Genomic DNA, 6436 nt, shown 5'->3' with positions numbered 1-6436 from the left:
GGCTCCCTGCTCAGCGGGGAGTCTGCTTCTCCCTCTGACCCTCCTCCCTCTCATGCTCTCTCTCATTCTCTCTCTCGCAAATAAATAAAATCTTAAAAAAATTAAAAAAATTAAAAATTAAAAAATAAAATAAAAATAAATTTGGGGGGCACCTGGGTGGCCCAGTCGGTTAAGCGTCTGCCTTTGGCTCAGGTCATGGTGGCCCAGGGGTTGAAATGCAGCCCGTACCTTATAAGCTTTCTGACCCTGCGCCAGTTAACTGTCTGGGCTCAGGCTCCCCATCTATTAAATGAGGGCGCTATTCACACTAACCTTCCAGGGCTAGGAAAGACTAAGTGAGAAAATTCCTGGTGTTTTTAGAACAGAGCACCCACAAACAGGAAGTGGTCAACAATTAGTAGCTATCATTACTGGATAATTGAAACGATTGTCTTGACCTCACCCCTCTAAAATCTCCCATAGCAGGCACCGCGTAAGTACCTGAAGAATGGTCAATGGCGTGAATGATCTAGCTCAGGCGGCCCAGAACTGGAACTCTGCTGGAAAAGGGGAAGTCTTCCGTCTGGACCACCTCCTACAGTCTTCTCCCACACTGCACGCGGACCCCCAGACTGCCCCCCTCAGCCTCTTCAGCCAGCCAGCAATGGACCACCCACATCCCAAAGAGGATTGACCCTCCATCTAGGTCACTGGATTAAAAGTTATTTCTTCCCCCTGATTTTCTAGGCGATTGGACCAAAGTGAATTTAGTCCGTAAATTACAAGGATAATTATCCAATTCCTGTCCTCAGTATTAACTTTGGGGGCAGCCAGTGGGTAGTTTTTCGAGTGATACTTACTTTTCTCTTTCACTATTTTGGCCTTCTTGCAAGAACTTGGTTCCTTTCTTTTGTTTAAACAAATTATTTTGTTTAAACTAATTATTCCTTTTTCTTTTCTGAGTATAAAAGTTTTCAATGTTCCCCAAAGCAAATTTTAAAAATAATAGGTAACAGGGGCACCTGGGTGGCTCAGTTGGTTGGGCGGCTGCCTTTGGCTCAGGTCATGATCCCAGGGTCCCGGGATTGACTCCCACATCGGGCTCCCTACTCAGCAGGGAGTCTGCTTCTCCCTCTGACCCTCCCCCCTCTCATGCTCTCTCTATCTCATTCTCTCTCTCAAATAAATAAATAAATAAAATCTTTTAAAAAAAAAAGATAGATTTAGGGGCGCCTGGGTGGTTCAGTTGGTTAAGCGACTGCCTTCAGCTCAGGTCGTGATCCTGGAGCCCCGGGATCGAGTCCCGCATCAGGCTCCCTGCTCGGCAGGGGGTCTGCTTCTCCCTCTGACCCTCTTCCCTCTCATGCTCTCTGTCTCTCATTCTCTCTGTCTCAAATAAATAAATAAAATCTTTAAAAAAAATAATAGGTAACAATTATAGTGTGTACTATGACCGAGCACTACACTAAGCATTTTACATGTATTCACTCATTTAATCCTTAACACAACCCAAGAAGACCAATACTATCATCATCAGCATCATCTCCATTTTATAAAGGGTAAAACTGAGGCACAGAGAAGTGAAGTAACTTATACAGCTAGTATGTGGTAGAGCCTGGGACCTAAATCCGGGTAGTCTGGCTCCAGTCTACACTCAGCTACGAACATGTCAAAAAGCACCAAGAAGAAAATCAAAATTACTTGTACTGCAAAGTTGAAATAACACTTAACGTCTTGATATATTTCCTTAATCGTTACTCTAAACGTTAAATGTGTTTTTTAAAAATAAATTTGGGGGGACGCCTGGGTGGCTCAGTCGTTAAGCGTCTGCCTTCAGCTCAGGTCATGATCCCAGAGTCCTGGGATCGAGCCCCACTTCAGGCTCCCTGCTCTGTGGGAAGCCTGCTTCTCCCTCTCCCACTCCCCCTGCTTGTGTTCCCTCTCTCACTGTGTCTCTCTCTGTCAAATAAATAAATAAAATCTTTAAAAAAAATAAAATAAAATAAAAATAAAAATAAATTTGGGGGGCACCTGGGTGGCTCAGTTGGTTAAGCGTCTGCCTTTGGCTCAGGTCACGGACCCGGGGTCCTGGGGTCGAGCTCTGCATGGGACTCCCTGTTCTGCTTGTCCCTCTCCCTCTGACCACCCCTCCCCCCCACTCATGCTCTCTGTCTCTCCAAAAAAGAAACAAAAATCTTTAAAAATAAATAAACAAATAAATTTGGGCTTATAGGATACATGAGCTTTTTACAACCTACCTTTTTTTTTATTTGACCATGACATTGTGAACATTTTCCCCTGCTACTGCACCTTCTACAACCTGAATTTTAAATACTATAAGGTATTGCTACTGTACGGATTTTTAACAAATCCCCTATTGTTGGACATTGCAGTTATTTCTAGCTTTTCATTATTTTGAGTAACATGTTTCCTTGTAGAGCAATCTTTTTTGAAAACCATCTGGCAGTGTTCTTAAATGTAGGCATTGCTGGGGTAAACGTTGTGCACGCTTTGAAGGCTTCTGGATTTAAACTACCAAACTGGTCTTTGGAAGCTCTACTAACCCCCTCCTGCCAACGCTAACTGTGGGTGCATTCTCTGGGTCCCCTTCCTGAGTGGCCTAGCTAGGGAGGTCCCTGCCACCTGGGAGTGTCCTTCAGGCCTGCCTGCCTGCCTGTCTCCGCTGAGGGGCTGTGTAAGACAGAAAGAATTCCTTCTTTGGAGATGTTCCAGAATACCTTCATCCAGCTAAACACTTTTAGTCTATTGAACGGTCAATAGCCGTAGAGATCAGTGTGTGTGTGTGTGTGTGTGTGTGTGTGTGTGTGTGTGTGTGTGTTTTAATGTAGGAAGAGAGACTGCAGGCTGGAACATACCTGGCATGGAGAAATCAAAGGCAAACAAAATAAACCAAAAACAGGAGAGTTGAGAAGAGATGTAGAGGAACAAAAGGAGAAGATAGGAAGTGCAAAGCCTTGGGGTGACCCTGATCGTGGCTTTCCCTCTCCTCCCAAAAGCGGATGTATGGCTGGGGATGCCCCTTCGGCACCACGCTCACCAGGATGGCAAAGGAAGACTGCACGCACATGCCCCTTCCATGGCTCAGAGCCCCAGTCTCTCCAGGAATGGATTGAGAAACCCCTGCCCAGCCCTTGCAGACTCTAGGATCACTCCGTGATCAAGCAAGATGACAAATGAGACGCACATGGCCCATGCGCAGAGAACGGATCCGTGTTTATGCTGGTCTCATTCAAGGCAAGTGGTTGCAGGGCTGTGCCCTTGCTTGTCCATTTGGCATCTGCCTGGCACGTGTGTGCCTTGGGCTTTCCTCCACACCGAGCTCAATCCCAGCTAGCCACACTCCCTCCTGCGCTGAGGGATCCATGTGACTTCTGAACCACCCCCTTCCCCTGCTCCCTTGGGACCTTCCATGCTGGCCCCTCCTTTCCTGCGCTGATGAGAGTTACCGAGAAGTTTACCTGAAGTGAGAAATTTTAGGGTCTGGGAGGGAGGAGAAGGAGGGCTGCTCCTTTTTTTATCCCCAGATGATAAAACTGACATTTGTTGAGGATTTACTATATGCCCGGCTCTGGGCAAAGTGTTACACACACGATCCCCATTAAATTCTCATGGGTCCAATACGATGACGATCCCATTTTACAGATGAAATGAGAATTCACGATACTTCCATTTTACAGATGAAAGGGGCTCATGGAAAGTAACTAACTTGGCCAAGGTCACCACCTAGAAAGATCTGGAACCAGTTTTATCAGAAACAAGCCTGATGTTGTTGGGGCTCAGGGGCTGAACTACCCCACTGTTGTAACTTGTTTCTCAGGCTTGGCTGTGAAGAGGATCCAGGTGGGCATCAGGGGGGGCTGCCCCCAGCTCAGAAGATTGAGAACGAGGGGCTGAGAAGTCCCCAGAAACTAGCAAGGCCCAGCCTTCACTCGGGCCCTGGCCACACCCAGTGCGCCCTCACGGCCGGCTTCCTACACACCACCACTGCGGCCTACGCCAGGCCTGGGCCATGCGCTTGCGAGGATTCCTGCATCAGTTTCTCAGCTAGTCGCTCTGCTTCCGCCTTTGTCCCCTGTCCCCAACACAAGCTGCTCAGAGCCCAGCACCCTGCGCCAGACCCCTGCCTCGTCCTGGGCAGCCCTGCCGAGCTCTCGATTAAAAACCCAAGTCCTTCCCAGGACCTGCAAGGCCCCCGTGCTCAGCCCTCCTTACCTCTCTGACTTTGTCCCCGCAGCTTTCCCTCTGGAGCATTTTGTTCAGGCCAAAATGGCCCCCTGGAGGAGCCAAACAGGAAAGATAGCCACCCGCTGCAGGACCTTTGCACTTGCTGTTGCCTCTGTCTGGACTGCTTCCTCCTCACGCTGTCCCCATGGATCAACCCCACATGTCCCACTTGGCTTCTCCAAACAACCTTCCTCATGAGGCCTTTACCAGACACAGTCTAAAATGTCAACACTCCCATGGCTGGCTCTTCAAAACTCCCATCCCCCTCTTCCTGTCCCTTCTTAGTGTGTTGCTATCTGATGTGTTAGCTGTATTATAATTGTCTTTTTTATTGTCCTTGCTCCCATTATAATACAAACACATTGAGGATGGAGGTTTTCATCTGGCCTGTGCATGGCTGTGACCCCAGCACCTAGACTGTGCCTAGCTCGGATTAAGGGCTCAAGAAATCCTTGTGAATGAATGAATGACTTGATGCACATAGGGATGCAACCAGCTGCAGATTGTCGGAAGGGCAAGCAGAGGGCAGTACCGTCCCTTCCTACCGAGGTCCACCTAAGAGAGGAAAGGGGTGAGATGCAGCAGTGACAGGCCCTGGGCTCTGCCCCCACAGTGATTCAACATGCCTGAGCCTTGATCTCTCCATCTGTGAAGGTGTGAGAAGGAAGCTGACATTCGTTAGAACTGCTCACTCGGTGCCTGGCACTCACTGACTCCTCACAGCATCCATATAAAGTACATGCACTGCCCATTCTACAGATGAGGAGACCGAGGCCCAGAGGCCACAGTCCATATTATATCTCAGCGCCTGGCAGAGTCCGGAGTACAATCCATGTCCATCAGTTTTCACAAGCCGAGCTCTTTATCATCTCTATGCCCCCTTTCTCTTGAACAGGGCTTCTGTCATCTACCTGCAGGCAGGCAACCCAGGCTAAGACCTCAGGGGCTGTGGTGAGTTTCCAACGAGACAAACCGGCTCCTGGCACCTCACAGGCCTGCAAGCAGCCTTGGCAACCAGCCCTGGTGGGGACCCCCCTCCCCGCCCTGCACAAAGCAAAGCTTCACTCTGCTTCCATCTCCTAGCATGGGGTGGGAGGAGGGGAGGCCAGGGGGCCAGCCCATTCATCCCTCACCCGTTTCCCAAGTCTGGAAAAAGAGGGAAGCAAAGAGCACATGGAAAGCGGGTCTCCCCTTCCTTGTTTCCTTTAATATGGACCGGGTTTAGGGTCCAAAGGCCTGGGCTTTCTTGCCAGGTTCACCTGCGGTGCTCTGTGCTGAGTGCGCGCTTGGCGGGGGTGGGGCTGCTCTCGGGAGTGCAAGCTCAGCACTAGGAGGCCAGGTGGCCGCACCGCGGAGGCGCTTCTGACATGGCATCTTCGGAGCTTCTGGGGCGCCTGTGCACCTCAAAGACCTCCCAGTGCTGCCAAGATCAGGCTTATTACCATCTCTGCTCTGGGAGGGGTGGAACCACGCTCTCCCTGCCTCCCTCCACCCCTGCACCTGCTGCAAAACGACTTTGCACCTGCGAGCTTCCTAGGAGCTTCCTGATCCAGAATGTCTACCTGATACGCTGCAACAGCAAAATACTGCTCTGACCCCAAATCGGGAACCACTAAAGGAAATCCTCTTGTGGGGTCACAGGCTACCGTGGTGCTGTCTATAAAGTCAATATTATGATCAGATTGCACTTGATAAATGAGAAGTCTTTAAAAGGTTATTGACTTTACTTACTTATTTAAAAAGCAAGTAAAAAAATAAATTAAAAATAAAAAGCAAGTAGACGGCCCATTTTTAGTAGCACTGAGACACTGGGCTCCTGACAGTGTTGAAAGAAGCATTAACTAGGCCTCGACCCAAAGGCATGAATTTAGAGAGCCAGTTATTCTTATTTTGTTTGCACTTATTTAAAGGAAGCAATGATCACCAGGACCTGGCAAGAGGGCAGCAGGAACAAGCCATAGAGTGTGCCTGTGTGTGCGTGCGTGGATGGACGTGGTCTGTGTGTGCGTGCGTGGATGGACGTGCGTCTGTGTGTGCGTGCGTGGATGGACGTGCGCCTGTGTGTGCGTGCGTGGATGGACGTGCGCCTGTGTGTGCGTGCGTGGATGGACGTGCGCCTGTGTGTGCGTGCGTGGATGGATGTGTGTCTGTGTGCGTGCGTGGATGGATGTGTGTCTGTGTGTGCGTGCATGGGTGTGTGTCTGTGTGTGTG

General features: G+C 49.6%; 1 protein-coding gene across 1 annotated transcript in view; it reads right to left on the bottom strand.

Annotated features, from left to right (window-relative positions):
* Nucleotides 1-6436, bottom strand: part of LGI2 (leucine rich repeat LGI family member 2) — a gene marked incomplete at its 5' end in the record, with an annotated part of 28733 nt that overhangs the window by 2144 nt on the left and 20153 nt on the right. The window lies entirely within an intron of this gene.

Source organism: Neomonachus schauinslandi, chromosome 2, assembly GCF_002201575.2.
Source record: "Neomonachus schauinslandi chromosome 2, ASM220157v2, whole genome shotgun sequence".
Classification (NCBI taxonomy): domain Eukaryota; kingdom Metazoa; phylum Chordata; class Mammalia; order Carnivora; family Phocidae; genus Neomonachus; species Neomonachus schauinslandi.
The sequence above is the reverse complement of the archived record's forward strand: the minus strand, read 5'-3'. Positions and strand labels throughout refer to the sequence as shown.